The sequence below is a fragment of the Aotus nancymaae genome, unplaced genomic scaffold (genome assembly GCF_030222135.1).
Source record: "Aotus nancymaae isolate 86718 unplaced genomic scaffold, 86718_ANA_hifiasm-v0.15.2.pri h1tg000002l, whole genome shotgun sequence".
Classification (NCBI taxonomy): Eukaryota; Metazoa; Chordata; class Mammalia; order Primates; family Aotidae; genus Aotus; species Aotus nancymaae.
Window position 1 is genome coordinate 31,369,594 of NW_026988413.1, and position 21,992 is coordinate 31,391,585.

Here is a 21,992-nt window from a genome sequence, read left to right on the forward strand (position 1 = left end):
TCCTTTAGAGAGGCATTTTACAGCCTGTAATCTTATAGCTCTTTCATCTATAATCCATGAAATCCCAGCATAGAACTTAACATTGGGAAACATGCTTTGAGTTTTTTATAGGTGTGATGAATTAAGGGCTCTATAAACCAAAAAATATAATTTTTCTCCATGTCTCATTTTGTAAGCACCTGACATTTTATAAGCACCAGTCTTTTGTTTTTGTCTATATATTCTTATTTAAATGGAAGCCAGTATTATCAAGTTTAACAATTATAATATAGACCAGCTGAAAGTTAACAACTAAGCTGAGAAAAGTTAAAAATTCCTGCCAGGGAAAAACAAATATGGTTTATTTACTGAAGCAATGGCTGAGTTTTCTTATTTCCAGAATAATATTATTTAGGAAAACCACTATATGTCTCATATAAGTAACTTTTGCTTCATTTATTTTCTTTTGTTTTGTTTTCTTCTGGAGAGAGAGTCTTAAGTCTGTTGCCCAGACCGGAGTGCAGTGGTGTGATCTTGGCTCACCGCAACTTCCACCTGCCAGGTTCAAGTGATTCCCCTGGCTCAGCCTCCTGAGTAGCTGGGATTACAGGCATCCACCTCCTCACCCAGTTATTTTGTATTTTTAGTAGAGGTTTCTCTATGTTGGCCAGGCTGGTCTTGAAATACTGACCTCAGGTGATCCGCCCACTTCGGCCTCACAAAGTACTGGGATTAACAGGATATGTAGCTTTTATAAGTAGTCTTCTGTTTTGCAATTTTCAAGTTAAAATATTTATAAAAACTTAAAATATGACCAACAATTTTGTAATATAATATCTACAGGTAATATGGAATGGAGAAAGAAAATCATAAAGCTTTCATGACTGCTCTCCTATAATGCTGATTTCTTTTTCTCATTTAATTCTTGATTTCTTTGCACTAATTCTATGCACTTTACTCAGATATCTGAAGCACATAGCAAATGGAAAAACAGAGAGTGAGATGCCAAAAATAAGTTTTTAAAGATAAAATTTAAAAAACAGAGGCATTATGACTCAATATGAGAAACATTACTGAGGAGATGCTAGGTCATCAAATTTCTGTATAATCTACTTGCAAGTGTAAGAAAACAATACTGGCATTTAAAAATAAAATAAAACTTCCTACATGTTCTGGCCATCCTTTCTATATTCATATGTAAGACCACCTCTTTTGTATCTTGTTCCAGCTGAAGCAAAATAGTCATTTTTCTGCAGGACAGATTTCAAAATGCTGTTTAAGAACCAAGGCCTGGAACTGGGGACCCCAAGAGCTTGCTTGATATTCTACCCTACTGTGGCCAAGCTGCTACCTAAGGTGCAAGACAAAGTACCCTTTCCTTTTTCCTTGGCTTTTCTCAAGCAGAAAGAGTCTCTCCTCATAGTCACCACAGCTGTGATTGTGCTGGGTCTCACCTGAAGTCAGAAGGTCTCAGAGTCTCGCCCAAAGCCCACAGTATACTGCCCAGATATTACTGCTGGTTATTTAGAGTCCAAGGAATCTTTAGTTAGGATGTTTAATAAATCCTGCTGGAACTGGATCCTTTCATTTAAGGCAGCAGGTTCCCTTCTGGTCCAGAGCATGTATAAATATGTCATCCAGAAGCTAGGGCCTGTAATCGGGACCTCATCACTGTGCCCAGTGCCCTATCCTACTGTGGCTGAGCCGGTATCCAAGGTACAAGATTCATGATAACGTCCTCTATTCTTTCCTCTCCTCTTCTTAAGCACAAGGAAAGAGTTGCTTTCATTGCTGTGAGCCTCACTGCCTGGGATTGGGGCAAGGGTAATGCAAGCCCTCCCTTTGACCCTCCACATGCAGTGCTGGGCTTGAAGCCAGTGGACCTGGGGGACATGTGGCACTGCACTAGGGCTTGCCTAGGAGTTGCAGTCCTTATGTCCTTGACTGCCTCTTACGTTTATTTATCACCCCAAGCACTTTAGTCTGCAGTGGTGAGGCTTGCTGAAACTCAAGTTCTGATCACTGCCTAGGGGTGAACTAAATGCTCCCTCCAAGCATGGCATTGGCTAAATTCAGTTCAGTTTTGCTTTATTTGTGACAGACAGCACTGAGTTGAATGCCAAGCCCCAAATCCCTTCACTCTCCTTCCTTCAAGCCAATACTCTCTCCACACCATACCACTGCCGGTGAATGAGGAAGGGGTGACATTGGTGATTCAAGACTGTCTTTCCTTCCCTCTTCAGGGCCTCTTTTAGAATTATGAAGTTAAAACCACCTACTGTAATTGCTCACCTGATTTTGGATCTTATGAAGATGACTTTGTGTGTGTGTGTGTGTAGATAGTTGTTAAATGTTAAGCTCCTGGGGGGGATGATTAGTGGGCACTTCTATTCAGCTGTCTTGCCCTGCCCTTTCATGGCTGCTTTTCCTCTTCATGCCACTTTTGCCCTGGGGATGCTTAGCAATTATTAGTATGGGGCAAAATATTGAAAAGTGATGTAAAGAACCTTTGCTAACAGATAAAAAAAACTCTGGCAGAGCTCAAAGCAGTTTCTGAAAAACTCAGAGCCAAATATTAAGTTTGAGACTGCCAAGGTATCCAGCACTTGAAGAACTGAGATGTCCAAGAAAGAGTAACAGAAAAGTGAAACATACACTTCGCCCTGGTTTTTCCTTTCAGACATTTGCCAAGGATAAGAGACTGATAGACCAAGGAGAAAATATCTGAAATGCAGAGGAGAGATTTAGAGTAGCTCACTGTATTGGGACACAAAGATCACTGAATAGGAGAGATGCTATAGAAAGTCCATAACGTACATTTGCAACTAATAGGGGTGAAGGGGACTACAAGATAGAAGTAAAGGGAAAAGTAACAATCAGGAAAAAAAAATGAGAAAAATGAGGAGAAAGAGGAGAGAGAGACCGGGGTGGGGGCAGGAGAGAGAGAGAGATGTAGAAAAGGAGGAAGGAAACAGGAAAAGGAGGAAGGGAAGATTGGAAAGAAGAAGGAAGGAAAGAAGGGAGAGTAGGAAGGAGAGATGATAAAACAGAAGGACTCCAAAACCAGCAGTGAGTCAGCTCTGTCTGATTAGATTAAGGTGATCTGCTCCTCCTTGTCTGGTAAATAGTAGTGTTAAGTTATCTTTGGGGACAAACATAAGAGACACATTGAAATGTCTAACCTAGTGTAACTAGAGTTTCTGTCTGGATGAAAGAAAATGGACAAAGAGATATTTAAAGAAATAATAGTGAAGAACTTCTGAAACTTACAAAAGGCATTCAGTCACATAAAATTCTACAAAACTCAAAGAATAAATAATAAGAAAACTAAGGCTAAACTCATCATAGTAAAATTGCAGAAACCTAAAGACACACAAAAAAATTTTAAGCAGTTATTGTCAGGAAAATGTGTTTTTTTCCAAAGGCATGCAATAAAACTAGTAGTAAATAAAATAAAATCTTTTGAAAGCTCAATATAAATGATTTCCAACCTAAAGTCCTATACCTTTTAAAATTATACTTCAAATATGAAGAAAAAAACAAGATTTTTTCAAATTAAAAAAATAATTTTTTGGCCCGGCATGGTGGCTCATGCCTGTAATGCCAGCACTTTGAGAAGCTGAGGTGGGCAGATCACCTGAGGTCAAGAGTTCAAGATCAGCCTGGCCAACATGGTGAAAGCCTGTCTCTATTAAAAATGCAAAAATTAGCTGGGCTAGGTGGCACGTGCCTGTAATCCCAGCAACTCAGGAAGCAGAGGCGTGAGAATCACTTGAACCCAGGAGGCAGAGGTTGTAGTGAGATCATGCCACTGCACTCCAGCCTGGGTGACAGAGAGAGATGGTCTCAAAACAGAAAAAGAAAAGAAAAGAACTTTTTTTTTGCCAACAGATCAATAATAAAAACTAATATGAATTCTTCAAGCAGAAGAAAAATGAGCTTAGAAAAAAACATGGAAATTAAGAAAACAGTGGAAAATACCAGAAAAGGTCAATATTGGGATAAATATATAGGACCACTTACCTTAAAACAATGATATGAACTGAATCAGGGAATATATGTATTTTTTCAAATACAAAAATAATGTGCAAAGAGTCTACATGATAAAAATGAGTAACATTTATGAGGGTTATTTTTGGTGGAATTTACTAGTTCTAGAAACAATCAGTTAATATTTCTCTGTTGGAGCTATGTTGTTGAATACTTTTGAAAATATCAAAACAGACTATATGGATCTGTTTATAATGATTTAATGATATTTGAAAATAATCACTAGGGGATAAAAATGTTAGAGCTACATTACATTCAAATATGAAAAAAATTCAGATCACAAATAATATTTATAACTGATCATCCAAGGATGATAGTATACATGAAGGGTTCACAGATTCTGAAAATGATAGCAATACCCTTCTCTGTAATGTATGCAAATCTCAGCTGATAACTCTACATCAACTTTTCTCACAAAAATACCAGATATTGAAACATACTTTATTTTAAATGGCAATTTTAGTAGTTGAACACATATACTTTCTCAAAGCCACAATTAGTTTGTGACAATACTAAGATTGTGACCCAGATTTCCAGGTATTTTACATGTATCACAAGATATATCATTGAAAGTTGCTGGATGCCCTGAATACTTAGTCTGTTAGAAGCTAAAATACATATGTACATATATATATAAATATGTACATATATACACATACACATTTTAGCTTCTATATACATATTTATGTACATATGTATAATTAGATATAATTATATATGGTATATATTAAGGTATATGTATAATTAGATATAATTATATATGGTATATATTAGGTATATATTTTATATACCTAATATATATGTGGTATATATATTTTATATATCTAATATATATATGGTATATATTAGGTATATATTATATATTATATCCAATTATACATATACCTTAATATATGGTATATGTATAAGGTATATGTATAATACTATATATTAAGGTATATGTATAAGGTATATGTATAGATATAATTATATATGGTATATATTAGGTATATATTATATATTATATCCAATTATACATATACCTTAATATATGGTATATGTATAAGGTATATGTATAATACCATATATTAAGGTATATGTATAAGGTATATGTATAATTAGATATAATTATATATGGTATATATTAGGTATAATTATATATACATATAATTAGAAGCTTATACGCTTCTAATTATACATATGTGCATATATACACATATATTTTGTATATATGTGTGTGTATGCATATATTTGTGTGTGTGTATATATATATAATTAGAAGCTTATATATACATATATAAGCTTCTAATGGGGCAAAAGACTGTAAATTTTATTAATGATATTCTGGGGGGAAGATTTTACTGAAATATATATGTATATACACACACATGTATATATACATATATATTTCAGTAAAATCTTCCCCCCAGAATATCATTAATAAAATTTATATATGAACATCTGTTATAGCAGAGCTTTCTTGATCAGTTTATAAGAAAATCAACTCAAAGCCAAACACTGTACAACACAGAATTTCTCTGTCAATATCAGAGTGGCAATTTTCTCTATAAACAGTACCTTGTTGGTTTCTGATATTTTTGGTAAGGCAAAAAGCAAAAGTAAACTGAATAGGGACATTGACTCCTTTGACTTTCTATAAAAACACCATTACCTTTCAATCTTACTCTTTGCTCCAAAATTCCAAAATGTGTCAACCTATTTAAAAATATATATTTACAAATAGCCTAGCAAAATAAAATGATCCTATAATACTTCTAGTGCTTACAGAATGAAGACTTTGTATGGGCACTGCTTTTCTTCTTGAGATCAAAGCAATTTTCATTTGAATTCATAACAGAGAAGCGTCCTGAGCCACATTTCATCAGCAGCAACTATAGCTACAAATGCGATTTCTAACAATGTGCTCATTATAGGTATAATGAAATTTGACTATAATTAAACAGTATAATGTTTGTCAAAATTGGACTTTACCATTATCTTTTCACTGAAATAAAATACACAGTAGTTTCCTTGATGTTGCATGTGTATTAGTCCCCTTGCTTTGTGAGAGTCTTACAATTTCTGAATTTATATTAATTATTGTCTATGAAACAAGACTGATATAAGGACATTTCTTAGAAAATATAAATATGAATCCAGAATGAAAGAGAAGCATGCACTCACTTACAACAAACACAGTTATTCTAGAACATCATAAAAGATGATTCTATATTTTAAAATATATTGGATATAAATTTCATCAAGTATTTTAGCTCTTGTGATAAAAATTTTTCCCATAAATAGGTAATTATTATTTTAGTGTGTTTATACAATTTTGACCTATGCAATCATTTTCATTATTTTTTTGTTTTTAAAATAAGAGTAAATTAACCTGGCTTTATAAAACCAGTAAATTAATGACAATAGCAGCAACAATAATTAGCATTTAGGAATACCAAAATGTTGTTACAGAGTTCCAACATATCAAACAACATATTGAGTAAGTATTTATATGTTTAAAACACTTACTGAATATCTACTTTATGCCATAAACTTGTCTAAATTCTTAGGTGATAGCAGTTTACAAAATAAAGTAGCTTTCATCACAAGATTACATTTCAGAAGTACTTGATACATATATATATGTAAATAAAATTCAAAAATTTTAACCCCCCAATTAGACACCAGCATTAATGAATCAAAAATGTTGGTTTATATAAGTTATTAGACTTGCATACAGATATTATTATTGGTACTAATATTACTATAGATACATAAATATCAACAGATATATTGCAAAAACACTTTTCTAAATTTCTTGTTCAACTCTAAAGTAAGATAATCTCTTTTTTCATATATAATTTCTTTCAGACTAGCTCTGTTGGCGTAAACTGACAATTACTCTCAAATCACTATATATAACAACAGCTATAAGCCTAAAATTTTTATGTAAGTTGGAGAGACCTATGTAAAACTCAGTGTTTTGAAAAATGCCAATGTTACTGCAACTAGGTAGGAAGTAATAATTAATAAGTACCTAATATTTATTGTTTTATTATATAAAACTCTTATTTTACCTCATTTATCCTCACGATAACCCAATGCCCATCCACATATCTTAAATAGAAAACATAGACTTAAATAAAATAACTTAACCAACGACTTCTATAACTTAAATGATAGATCCAGGATTCAGAGATAATGTCTTCAATATTCTACTGCTTTGCAGCTATCCAGAACTAACTCAGTTCACTCCATCCATACACTTATATATTTCTTTAACTGAACCACTTATTCAAAAGTGCCATATATATGTGTGTGTGTATATATATATACACACACACACACACACAAGAACTCACTATAAATTATAAGCGCAGAAGAATTTAAACCCATACATTTCTTAGTAAGTTAAAACTGTAACTAGATCACTTCTAGGTCAGTGTTTTTCCCCCTTTCTTACTTTTCTTGACCAAATAGACCCAAAGACATTGTATTTGGTTTCTCTACTTTTTCCCTCTAATGCCAAATACTTTCTAATTGTTATGGTCATGATTTTTCTCTTCATTTTATTCAATTTTCTACTTTATAATGGTAAATATGACATTTTTAAGTTGTGTGCAGGATTTTTGTGAAACAGAGATATTAAATTATCTAATAACTTTTAAAATATGAACAGACATATTAGGCTTACACTCCTCCAATAGCATTAACCACCTATACACTTTTAATTGTAAGGTTTTACCTCTCAAATACCTTCTTTTTCATTTATTTTTGTTCTCAGGGTCATAGATAATAGCAGGGACAGAGATACTTTCTGGATTTTAAATTGTGCTTTTATTCTAACGTTTCTTTCTTTTTTCTTTCTTTCTTTTCTTTTCTTTTTTTTTTTTTTTACAAATTAGATGTATACCAAAATATAAGAAATATCTCAGAATGAAATTCTCTTTATGAGTTTATTAGTTCAGCCCACACATTAGTCATTCTATAGAAACCTTCTTGAGATAATCAAGAAGATCAGTTACTGGAAATGCATAGATTTTTAAACATTTTTAATATGCACATTTATTTTGTTCCTCTCCCTGTTTCATTACATTAGAACTAAATATTTGAGCAATACCTATTGCATTAGAAGATAGCTATTTGAAAATGGAAAGCTCACCTGAGTTTCCCATAAATGACTATATTAGGATTACTTTTATAAATTCATATCTCATAGCCAAAAAAAAAAAAATCCTGAGATAAAGGTGGGGTAAGTTAGTTTTAGAGTAGTTGTTGACATACAGTTTTAAGAATCAGCACACTGGCCAGACAGGGTCCCTCCTAAGGTCTTCACCACACATTACTACTCCACCCCACATTTTGATTCCGGAAGCATATCCAGATATACTCATTATCTTAAACTAGTAACTCTGGAGCTTTATTCTGGCTAGTTTTGACCTGGTTACAGCAGAATCTAATTTTCAAACTTTCTAACATTAGGGTGATGATGATTTATAGAGAAACACTAACATGCATTTTGCAAGAAAACAAATTTCCTGCAATGTAAATAAAGATGACAATAATGTAACTGAATGAAGAGACTGTACAAAGAATGAGGTATAACAACATTCTCCATAACAAGAAGGCAAACTGTCCTGGCCTTTTCATCTTCAGGAAAACATCACACCATGAATGGACTCATCTCATAGGAGTAGGGACTAAGATCAGTCTTAAACACTGCAAACTCCTCATGTCAAATTTGCTACTTAAGATTTCCTCTTGGAAGTCTCACAGTCACATGGTATTTTAAGTGGCCTAGAAAAAAAATATTCTACTTCTCTGAACCCAAACCTTTCATATTTTAGTTATAAACCCCAATAGTCTCACCCAATTGCTTGTGATTGATTCAAGGAAACTCTATATTCATCTTCTTTAACCGCAAATGTGTGATTAGCTTATTTCCGCTTTTCTGCCTTAATTCTAGTCCAGGCTACACCATCACTTGCCTGGAATATGGAAACAGCATCATCATTCCTCTTTCTTTCTACTCATGTCTCCCTCAGAAGGATGACATACCCAGCAGTAACAATATTCTTAAAATTGCCTTACATTGATATGTTCCTTATGACCTTTTTAAGCATAAACCAGTTTTCCTGATGTGTCCTTAAAAAAAATCTAGATTTCGAATTTGGCCTAAATCTTCTCTGTGATCTATTTTGTCTTACCATCTCTGCTGCCATTCAGCAGCCAGAACAATGTACTTCACACCCAAGAACAACTATTCCACCCTCCATTTAAAATCCTTTACCTTTATACTCATTCTCTCCTCAGCACAGTAGCTATAATATTTTGTTAGATTAAATAAGTCTATCACAAACTATTGGTGAGGATATCAAGCAAAATGAATATGGCTTGGAATGGTTCTTGGTGTTTAATGGATTATCAATATTTGTTAGCAATTTTGTATGTAATATTATTATGACCTCTGCTCCTCTTCTCTTTCTATAAATATAAATATACTAGTTGTTATGCTTGTTCTCATAAAGAAAGAAGTCAGTGGTACTTGAAGATGTTTTAAAAATGATAATCTACACTGAGTATGTGTTATTTTAATTCATAAGGAAGTATTTTCATAATGTATACAACGTCTTAATCATCTCATTCTATACTGCAAAAAAAATGATACTATGAAAGACATTTTAGGGAAAATATCTGCTAAAGAGTTACATTATTTAATTAGACTAAATAAATAAAACCCAAGAAGAGTCTCCCTTCTCATGATTTCCTAAATTAAGGGGTGCTAATATTGTTATAAAAATGAAATTAGACAAATGTTTACAGGATTTTGAATGTATTTACATCCCACATATTAAGTCTGATAATATTCATCAGCTATCAAACAAGAAGCAGACACTGAACACTACACAGTGATCAAAGTGAGAGAGGAGGAAAATAATGTGAAAGCATTGTTGTAGTTGGAGGTGGTTTAAAATATCGCTTTTTATACTTATTAAATAGTTTTAGATTAATTGAGCTATGTTCTCTCTGTTGTTACACTGCTATGAAGCCAAGTGGAATAAAGGTAAATTTGAACCAAAAAATGCATCTTTAATAAGCTAGTAAATATCTATTACTCTTATATACGGTGTGAAAAAGTGCAACCGAATGTACCACGTGAGAACACTAGAGAATGCAAAAACAGCTTTTTTTTTTTTTCAAATTAGGTAGATAAAAATTCTCCACCATAGAGGCAAAACCAAAGATTTCAGGTTTAAAATTACAAGGCTGTGCTGTTTGAACTTACTGTAATAGCCTCTTTAAAACTTGTTAGTATTGTTGAGTAATAATGTAAACTGGGTTGGAGGCATCTGTACATGTAAATGCACAAACCGCTTCTGCAAAAAGCAGGTTGTAGAGTGAAAAACAAACTGAGTAGCAAGAAGCGCTGGACTGTTTGTCATCTGACAAACACTAAAGGCTAAATCACACTGGGAAAAGAAGTCTACACACAAACATGCAGATGCTCATATCTCATATGGGGGCACACAAACACACACACACACACAGGTGCAAAAATCAACTACCACTGCTGTCATGGCTTCATGGTAAACTAGACAGTTTTGCTGATTGCAAGGAACAGCATAGCCACATCCAAGAGCACAGGCTGGTGAGGATGCACATTATTTGAAGGTCTAAATAGTATCCACTGAATGTGGTTTTTAACATAAGCTATACACTAGAATCACCAGAAATTTTATAAATGATAATGCATAGCTTCCAGTACAGATACTCAGAATCTTTGAGGGTGACACTCAGACATCACAATTTTTTTTTTATTATACTTTAAGTTCTGGGGTACATGTGCAGATCATGCAAGATTGTTACATAGGTATACGCATGCCATGGGGGTTTACTGCATTCATCCTCCTGCCATCTACATTAGGTATTTCTCCTACTGTTATCCCTTCCCAATGCCCCAATGCCTTGCTATTCCTCCCCTAACTCTCCCACCCCCCAACAGACCCTGGTGTGTGATGTTCCCCTCCCTGTATCCATGTGTTCTCATTGTTCAACAACCACTTATGAGTGAGAACATGCGGTATTTGGTTTTCTGTTCTTGTGCCAGTTTGCTGAGAATGATGGTTTCCAGATTCATCCATGTCCCTGCAAAGGGCATGAACTCATCCTTTTTTATGGCTGCATAGTATTCCATGGCATATATATGCCACATTTTCTTTATCCAGTCTAACATTGATGGTCATTTGGGTTGGTTCCAAGTCTTTGCTATTGTAAATAGTGCTGCAATGAACATACACGTGCTTGTGTCTTTATAATAGAATGTTTTATAATCCTTTGGGTATATATCCAGTAATGGGATTTCTGGGTCAAATGGTATTTCTATTTCTAGATCCTTGAGGAGTAGCCACACTGTCTTCCACAATGATTGAACTAATTTACACTCTCACCAACAGTGTAAGTGTTCCTATTTCTCTACATTCTCTCCAGCAACTGTTGTCTCCAGATTTTTTAATGATCACCATTCTAACTGGTGTGAGATGGTATCTCAATGTGGTTTTTATTTGTGTTTCTATCTAATGACCAGTGGTGGTGAGCATTTTTTCATATGTTTCTTGGCTGCATAAATGTCATCACGATATTTTTAAAGGTCTCTCCTCCATGCCCCACCATAGGAAGTTCTGCTGTTAAACCAAACAAAAACTAGGGGCAGGATGAGAAGTATCATTTAGGACAGAGAGCTGGCTACTTCTTCATGGTTTCCTTATTCACACCGAAATATCAGAGGCACTATTTAAAAGCTAATATGCCATATAAAAGTAATAAATACAATCATGAAGAAAGCAAGGCACTGAGTATAAATGCCTCCCACACTGTCAGAAGGGGAACAAACATGGAAAACAACACAAAGACAGTCTTCCTTTAAAATCTTTGATTTTAAAACAAAGAAGTAAATAGTCCAACATAATATAAAACAAGGCCAAGCATGTTAGGTCAAGTTTATATCTATATACAAATGTATACGCACACCACACACACACACACACACACACACACTTATACACAATGTTACTAACCAGCTCTAGCTGTTCAAAGAAAAGCCAAATATTTGTTAAATATGAAAAATGGCTAAAACTTGATGGTCAAAGATATATTTGGAAAATGAAAATTTGAATTTAAGAGAAGAAGAAAACTTTTCCAAAGACAAAAAGGACATTCAGAAATTGAGTAAAGTTAATAATGAATATCAATTATAAGTATTTTTCTCCCAAATAAGTATCAGTATTAATTGTAAAAGCTTAAAAGAATAAAAAAGCTAAAAAATTGAGATAGTATCATGATAGTTGTAATGAGAAGATTTTTTAATGACTTTTAAATCAAACAAAATGTTTAATCTTCATAATTAAAAACTACAGTAAGTGCAAGGTGAAACATAGAAACAAGGAGTGACTAGAAGATGTCCATTTATTTTCATCAGCACATGAAAATTAAATTAAAAAATAGGGAAATATATGAGAGATCAAATTGGTATTTTACAATTTATACTATGAAAATAGAAAGCAATCTTTTTTTCAGAAGTACAAATGACCATCTCAATGTGTTAGTACAAAAAAAATTTTTTTCTAAATATTAAAATGACATTCTGATTACAGTGCAGTAAAAGTAGAAATTCATAGGAAAAATGAAACAGAATGGAAAAGTTAAAAACAGCTTTAAGACACATTTAAATAAAACAATAAATCAAACCAATATATTAGAATATTCAGAAACCATTGATATTGAAAATATCACATACTATCCTTATTAAATTTGAAAAGGGAAAACACATAGCTCTGAAAAGGAAAAATATGCAGCTTTACATATTTACCATACTAATTTAAGAAGAGAGGAAAATTTATTGACCATTAAACCCATGAACTTAGGCAAACCAAAAAACTTTAAAAATTTGGAGGAAGAAACTAGGTAATATACAAGTTGAAATTAATGAACTAGAGAACAGAAAATCAAAAACAATAAATAAATCAATGATGTAGTTTTATGAAAAAGCAAATGGGAAAAAACAAAATAGATAAACCACTAGCTAAGCTAATTTAGTGGAAGAAAGAAAGAAATAAAGTAGAATGGAAAATATATCTACAGAATATATTAGAAAAATCACAAGAAATTATTTTGCCACATGCAATATAAACACATTCTCAACCCTGTCATGAGTGACACTATTAACATAAAAGGGAAAGATAACTTTAATACAATTTAATTCATTCCAAAGGGCAAATGAAAAAAAAAGTATTCAAAGTCTTTTTAGCAAAGACAGCATGTCAATAACAAATTTAAAAAAGATAGAAAAGTAGATTATGCATATATTAGGCTTTTTGCACCATAAAAATACCAAATATATTGACACTATGAATAATGGATTAATTTTAATAGTAAAAGGAACTATTCTGAACCCTAAATAAAGACTAATAAGAGTTGGTCAAAAAGAATTTTAGGAAAGGAATTGCCTAATTAAAAGTTTTGCATATTTTCATATTAATTAGCTATTACCAACTTTATATTTAAAATTCTTATTACAATTTACCTGGAGTGTATGAAATTCGCACATAGCACTTTATATAAATCAACATTAGTATTTTCAGACTGATGACATTTTCCTGTCTGTTGGTTACAAAATTTTCTCTCACTGTGGTTTTCACTTTTAAATTACTGGTTATTACTGAAGTTGTGCACTTTTTGTTATTTGAGTTTTACTATAATAAATTACTAGTTTATAATTTTAGTCATGTTTTATTTTTCATTGTGTTTAGGTCATTGTAAACCTTTCCTAAATTCTGGAGCATAGCTTTTCACTTTTTATAACATTGTTCATTGTACAGTTTTTACATTCATTATATTACATTTGATCACTCATTTATTTAGGAACTATTTTTCAACTTTTAAATAAAAACTTATCTGGCATTTCTCCCCATGCTATCCCTCCCCAGATATAGGTGAAGGGGAGGAAGGCAGCAAATCACACTGCCACGTATGCACCTATGCAACAACCTTGCATGTTTTTCACATGTACCCCAAAACCTAAAATGCAATTAAAAAAAAAAAAAACTTATCCACAATCTTTGATCAATAATATAATTTCAGTATCTAAAATTAAAGTTCTTTATTTTTATATTTTGATACTTAATTTATCTGGAATTGATTATATGGGTTTTATATTTACATCTTGCTCTATAGATAACTAGTAGCCCCAACATATTTCCAGAGTCCCATTAATTTGACATTTGATTTATTTCATATCTCAAATTTCCAAATATTCGTGGCTGTGTTTCCAGTATAATTCCAGCTGCTCCATCTTTTTATCTTTGTTTCAATACCATACTGTATTTAATTTAATATAGCCTTGTTACATTTGGGCTGAAAAAGACGCATCCTCCCCTTTATACTTCTTCAGGAGCATCCTTGATATTCTTAAAATTAGCTTCTCAAGTTCTGTGGAAACCTGGTTGGTACTTTGATTAGAATGTTTTAAATTTTATAATTTAATTTAGGAAAAATAGATATATTTATCAATTTGAGTAATTATCTACAAATAAACATATATTTCCCTTTATTTAGGTCTTTTTGAATTACTCCAAAATAGGGTGTTTTCCCATAAACATTTTGTAGATTTTGTAGTTTTTAAGATAGCTCATATGTTTTATTAGTATAATAAATGCCATTTTTTTGAATTACGTTTTTTTTTTTTGCTTTTGCTGGCATTCAAAAATACAATTAATTTTAAAAATCAATCTTACATTGACAAACTTGATTAACTGTCCTTATTCTAATAATTTGTCTCAAGATTCTCTTGGATTTTCATGTAAATTAAAAGTTCTCAACTAGGGTGATTTTGCACTCCCAGGAACATTTGACAATGTCTGGACATATTTTTTATTGCCACACACATTTGGATTGGGTGCTGTATCCTACAATGTACAAGACAGCCCCCACACAAAAGTTATCTTGCCCAAAATATCAACAGTGCCCAAATGTAGACAATGTTATCATTACAAATAGGAGTTCTATTTCTTCTTTATGTTTCCTGGTAAATACTTTTTTTTCAGAATCAGTAAGATATAAAATCAATAATCAGTCTCTCTTTCTCTCTCTGTTTGCCACACGTGTGCAAACACACAGAAGAGAGAGAGAGAGAGAAAGAGAGCAAGAGGGAGAGAGAGCTGATTTTGGGCAGTCACTTTTTATATTACTTGGAACGTTATAGAACCTGGTAGATTACTTTTTTATATTAAATTATAACCAGTTTCTAGCTAATGCTCTCAAATTGATAAATTTGCTTAATTACTGAACCTTCCAGAAATAGCCTAGCACCCTCTTATTTGGGGGAGCATGTCTCCCCTGACTCTAACCATGTTGTAGAAAGAATTGTCAGTAATTGCTCCCCAATAACTCCAGCGATTTTTGGGAGCACTTAGGCAAAATCAGACTAATAAGTGTATTCCACTGACTTTTTAAAACTAAGGGCTTAAATAAGATATGAATTATCCCTTGCATAGCAAAACTAAAAACACACTAGCCTGAGAGTTACCAATGCCACATTTCTCCACCATAACAGATTAGGTAGTCCACAGTTAAAAGTCTGAATAATGAGAGAAAGTACCAAGATGAAAATGCAGAGAATAGTCAGCATACGATATTTTTCAAATCCATTTTTAGACATTGCAGAGTATAACTAATGCTTTATGATTCCTAAAGTTTAGTTAGGTAAGACACAAATTTCTCTAAGTGTGTTCCAGTGGGTATTTCTGCCATTTACAATAGCAATGAGTCCTGTCTGGATATTCTGATGAATGCCCTATGTTTCTAGAAGTGGCTTTCTCTTATCATCCACTATATTCAGTAACTGCAATAGTCTGTGACTAGATTAATGCTCATCATAGAGGTAGAATTAGGATTCCAAAGCAGAAGAATTTGTCATCCTTCATATTCTGGATTTTACCAGCTTGTGCTAGTTTATTGAAAGACTCAAACATATTTTAAGCATCTATTCACGGGCCAACATTTTGGCAACAAAAATCACTGCAGTGGATACATATGTATTATGAATCCTAAAAAAAATTAAATCACTACTCGTTAGTTTATTTTTCCTTTATTCTTTTTATAGATTTAGGGGGTACAAGTGCAGTTTTGTTACATCAATATATTGCATAATGTTTAAGTCTGTGTTTTTAGAGTAACCATCATCTAAATGGTATACATTGTACCTTATGCAATGTATACCTAGAAAAGAAGGTGATTTCTCTTCTCTCACCTGGCTCCCACACTCCTACATTTCTGAGTGTCCAATGTATATTATTCCATTCTCTATGTCAATATGTACCCATTATTTACTTCTACTTATTCAGCATTTAAAATATATCCCTACTTGTTCAAAACAATGATCTCTCCTATTTCAGTAGCCCTTTATTATTTTCATATTTCTGTGGCCATTTGTACAGTCATTCAGAAAGTATTTGCTAAAACCCAGTATGTTTCAGGTGCATAATCAAAATATACTATAACTTGAACCTTACAATCTTATGGACAAATCACTATACACCACTATGCTTCAAAGTTGGATTCGTTAGCCACATTTATTTTACTTGGAAGTCAACCAGGCTATAAAAACACTCAGCATCTTTAGAATAGTTGAATTAATCAGAGCCAGATTAAAAGGTCAGAATCATGCTATTTATCATGAGCAGTGCGAAAATCAATCTATGTGCTAAACACAGTTTATCATTTTAAATTAACACTTTTTTATAATCCTAAAAGTTGTACTTTTCTAAAATAAGCATGCAAAGTCTTAAGGTTGCTGGTTAATTGTGCTTGTAATTGTACTACTCAAATTTTTTCATATCGTGGAAAAGATCTTTCCCCCTTTTTAGAAAAAAAATACTTTTAGGAAGAAAGACAAAGACTAAGTACAGATTTCCCTTGAATTTCATAGTAACTGCCATGTAAATATTTGCTAGGCTTCGCTATATTTCTTGTAAATGAAAGCAATGGATAATCCGTGGCTGGGCATGGTCAAAAGCACTTGTGTGAATAGCTTCTTAATATTATTATTAAAATTCTATCACCAAATATTAGCTTGGCATCTGTGGCCTCAGATATCCACTCTAATTTTAACCAAAATTGGATGAAAAATATCTGAGGCTAATAACATATATCTAACACAGAAAAGGATCAGCGTTCAGAAGAGAGGCTGCCACAAGAACCTCTAAAAAGATCACAAAGTACAGTCATGTGTCTCTTAATAACAGGGATGTGTTCTGAGAAATGTGTTGTTAGGTGATTTTGCTGTTATGTGAACCTCACAGAGTGTACTTATGCAAACCTAGGTGGTAGAGCCTACTACACACCTAGGACACGTGGTGTCGCCTATAGCTTCTACACTACAAACCTATACAGCATGCTACTTTACTGAATACCATGAGCAAGTGTAACACATGGATAGCTTTGTGTCTTTAAATATATCTAAACATAGAAAAGGTACAGTAAAATTATGGTATAAAAGATTAATACGGCACTTATGATGAATGGAGTTTATAGGACTGGAAGCTGGTTTGAGTGAGTGAGTGAGTAGTGAGTGAGTGAGTGAGTGAGTAGTAAGTGAATGTGAAGGCCTAGGATATTACTGTACAACAGGGTCCCCCAACTCCTGGGCTATAGACCAGTACCAGTCTGTGGCCTGGTAGGAACTGGACAGGACAGGAGGTGATGAGTGGCAGGTGAGCAAGCGAGCATTACCACCTGAGCTCAGCCTCCTGTCAGATGTAATGTAGCATTAGATTCTGAGTACGAACCTTATTGTGAACTGCGCATGTGAGGGATCTAGGTTGCACATGAGAGTGAAACACCTGATAATCTAAGGTGGAACAGTTTCATCCTGAAAGCATTTCCACTCCCGCACCCACCCTCCCACTCCCATTCCCCTAACTCCACAGCAAGACTCCAGGCTGTAGTATCCATTAGAGCAAGAACTATTTATGTTTTGTTAACTATTATCTTCCTAGAATCTAGATCACTTCTTGGCACATATTGGTGAGCTCAAATCACCTTTTTGTTGACCATGTGATGATCTTACATACTGATAACATATGATGACAAGATACTTGTTCAAAATGATAATTATTGGTATCTAGCTGAAACTGTTCACCTCTCTAGCGTCTGTACTATTTAATGTAAAAACATGACACTAAACATTTCCTGGGATTATTTTATCCAGAAATCAGTTTCCATTTCCTTTCCATGTTGCTCCAACAAATTCTATTACTACTCAAAAGAAATTTAAAAGGCCACTTACTATTCTTAGTAGAGTATTTTTTATGGTAATTCAAAGAAAGTACTAGACGTGTATGTTGCTGTAGCTATAGCTATAGCAATTTAGGTTATACCTCTTTCACAAATAAAGTACTCTTCAGTTGAAGACGTTATTGCTAGTTTAATGTTGCTCAAACTCACATGTTCTTGCAATTAAGACAGATACTATTGAAAAAGAAATTTGAATAGCAATAGGCAGAGTGTTTTCCTAACAGCCTTTATAAATATTTAACCCTGCAATCTTCTTTATGTGATATAGTAAAAACTCACTCTTTAGAGCAAATGAATATAGTTGCATTTCAATGCTTGTGCTCCTATAATATGAGCCAAACTGCTTTGTAAGTACATATTTTGAGATAAGCAAGTTAGAAATTTCAGCTGTTTTCACCTGAGAGGCTCTTGGTCCATTTCGATTTTTTAAAAATTATTTTGATAGTTGGAATTATTTAATTATGAAAAGTATATCTGATTTTAAAAGTGTGTGCATACATATGTATGTTCACAACAATATGTAAAGTAAATAAAATCTCTCATTAAAGATCCTATTTGCATTCATTAAGACTACTGTCATAATAGTTTGTTTTCCTTCCAGAAAATTTCAGTTACCAGATATTTACACATATGCAGGTATGCATTTTTATTTTGTTGACAAATAGAATAAATGCTATGCATAATTTTGTACTTTTTCCACTTAAAATACACTTTGAATACCTTCACATAGTAGCAACTATATTTTTATTGCAGTTTTATTGAGGCTTAGGTAATAATTCATGGTAGAAATATATCATATCTATAATGGGCACTTAGGTTGTTTGTATATTTTATTAAAACTGATAACAAAAAAGCATTTATATACATACATCTATACATAGACATCAAAGTATATGTTTAGAATTAATTGCTACTTGAGTAGTTAAAATTTTACCAAATTGCCTTTCCAAGAATTTGTATCCATTTACATTCCCAAGGGGATATGTAAGAATGCTCATTTTATAGATTCTAATAAACCTGTGACTTAAATATGTATTTTTAAATGTATGATCTGATGATAAGAATGAAAATGCCAATTAACCCTTATATGGAAGTTACTCTGTGCCAGAAACTTTATATGTGTTTGTGCATGTATCTGTGTACATTTGTGTATGTATATTTGTGTGTTTGTATAGCTCTATAGATATGTGCACAGATGTCTTTAATATAAATTTATATATATTCATGGAGAGAGAGAGTTAAACAGATGTCTCAAATTTGTTAATTTCATATGCATTATTTATGTATCTGGATTACCACCATTTGAAAATATCTACAAACACATACCACATATATACACATTCCAAAGGAATACGTATGCATATGTAGTGCATATGTATATGCATATGTATGTATATGCATATGTATATGCACTACATATGCATACGTATTCCTTTGGAATGTTTATATATAAATAGAATGTTTTTAATAATTCACAAGAAATTCTTCATTTCCACCAGGAAGAAGATTTGGCAAAAGGTATTACACTTTTGAAATTGATTTTTTTATATCTGCAATTTTTATTTCTGTAATCAGTGAAAAAAATGCTTATTTAAAGAAGTAGAAAGAGGAAGAAGAGATTAAAGAAAAAGAAGAGAGAGAGATTACATTCAAAAGCACCAGTCTCAGATAGGGATAGTAGCATTATTTTTCAAGTCTTCAATAAACAGATAATAATTGGTCTATTTATTTATTTACTTTTAGTGTTAATGTTTTTCATTTAATTTCAACTTTTATTTTAGATACGGAGGTACATGTGCAGATTTGTTACATGAGAATACTGTGTGATGCTGAGGTTGAAAGTGTAGATCCTGTTACCCAGGTAGTGAGCATAGTGCCCACCTGATAAGTAGGTTTTTTAAATTTCTTTTTAACCTCCTCCTCCCTCCACCTTCTAGTGGTCCACAGTGTCCACTGTTCCCACATTTATGTATATGTGTGCGCAATGTTTAGCTCCCATTTGTAAGTGAGAACATTGGTCTTTGGTTTTCCACTCCTGCCTTGATTTGCTTAGGATTATGGCCTCCAGCCCCATCTATGTTGCTGCAAAGGACATGATTTCATTTTTTTTAAAGAATAGTAGTCCATAGTGGATATGTAAATTACTCTATTGAAATGCTTTTCAAGCATGCAGAGAGAACAGATTCAAAATTATTTTTTTTAATTATCTAGTAGTAATATTAAAACTTAACGAAGATAATATAAATACTAAGAATTATCAATCTTCTTTATTTAAGAATGTTGAGGAAACCATTCTAACAGTGGCACCAATTTCTGTCTAACTTCAAATACCTTCTTCACTAAAAAGGTCTATTATTCTAATGCACCTACTTCATTAGACTCACTGCATTTTAATTCTCACTTTTACACATAAATTTGGGGATTTAATAATGAAGTACAAATTGTGAACAAAAAAGATGTGGCTCCTAATTTTTGCTGCTTTTAATCTAATGGTGAAGACAGAATTCAGGCAAGTAATTTAAGAGCATACATTTTATGGGATGGTTGGCACAGAATGATGTATTCACAGTGATTAGGAAGGTTTTCCCTGAGGATACTTTGTTTGAGCTGTAACTTGAACTTTGTGTGTAATTTACCAAGCAGAAATCAGGAGTAGAAGTAAAATAAGAAAGTATTCCAGATTAAAAAAAAATAGTTCAAGAAGAGAAGTGACACATTTGAAGAAGGAAATGAACCAAGTATGATTGAACCACAATGAGAGAGTGTGAGGGTTATCATGAAACTACTCTGAAGAGTTAGGGGCTTCATTGAGGAAAATGTTGTCAACCATATTAAGAAATTTGAAGTTTATCTTTAAGAAAGTTTCTTTATCTAACAAATACATATTGTTAAATTATGCCAGGGATGCTTCTAGATTCTGGGGTTTCGTTGAACAAAACGGAAAAAATTCCCTATCTTCTAGTGTATTTTGTAGGTTGTTTAACCTTAAGTGTGGCATTAACATCTGCAGGATGAATCTGACTGAATGAAGCACAGATATACAGACCAAGCACAAATTCCCCAAGACACAACAGTGAACAGTAGATCAAGCCAGATGTCCTACACATGGTTTTACCCAGATATGTGTTCTTCCCTTTCCTGATAGCTTATATTTGATCGAATTACATTAACTTACTTAGTGACTACTTTTGTTAGGAAGCATTTCTTGTAGTGAAATGTCTCCTGATTTTAGCTTTCTAAGACACAGGCACAAACCAGGTGATTTTTTTTTTAATTTGAGAGAAAGTAGTGATTTAACTCTAGGCAATACTGGAGAAAGAAATAAAAGATCAAAATAAATAATTTTAAGTTGTGTTGAAATCCAGTATTTGCTCCCTTGCTATCTTTGGCCCAGGCTTTCTACTGCCCTACGCATTTTTAAAAGAAAGAATTTGACCTTTAAAAATTGTATAGTTGAGAGGGTCTATAATGAATGGTGGGAAGAGGTGAAATAGTTAAGGCACAAATAAATATACATACTGACCTCCTCAGTGTCATACAGTACATTCTTCACAAAGACTGGAACAAGGTGGAGGAAATAAAAAAATATAGTGAATGAGAAAGGAAGCAAATTTTTTGCATCCCTACCATTGTAC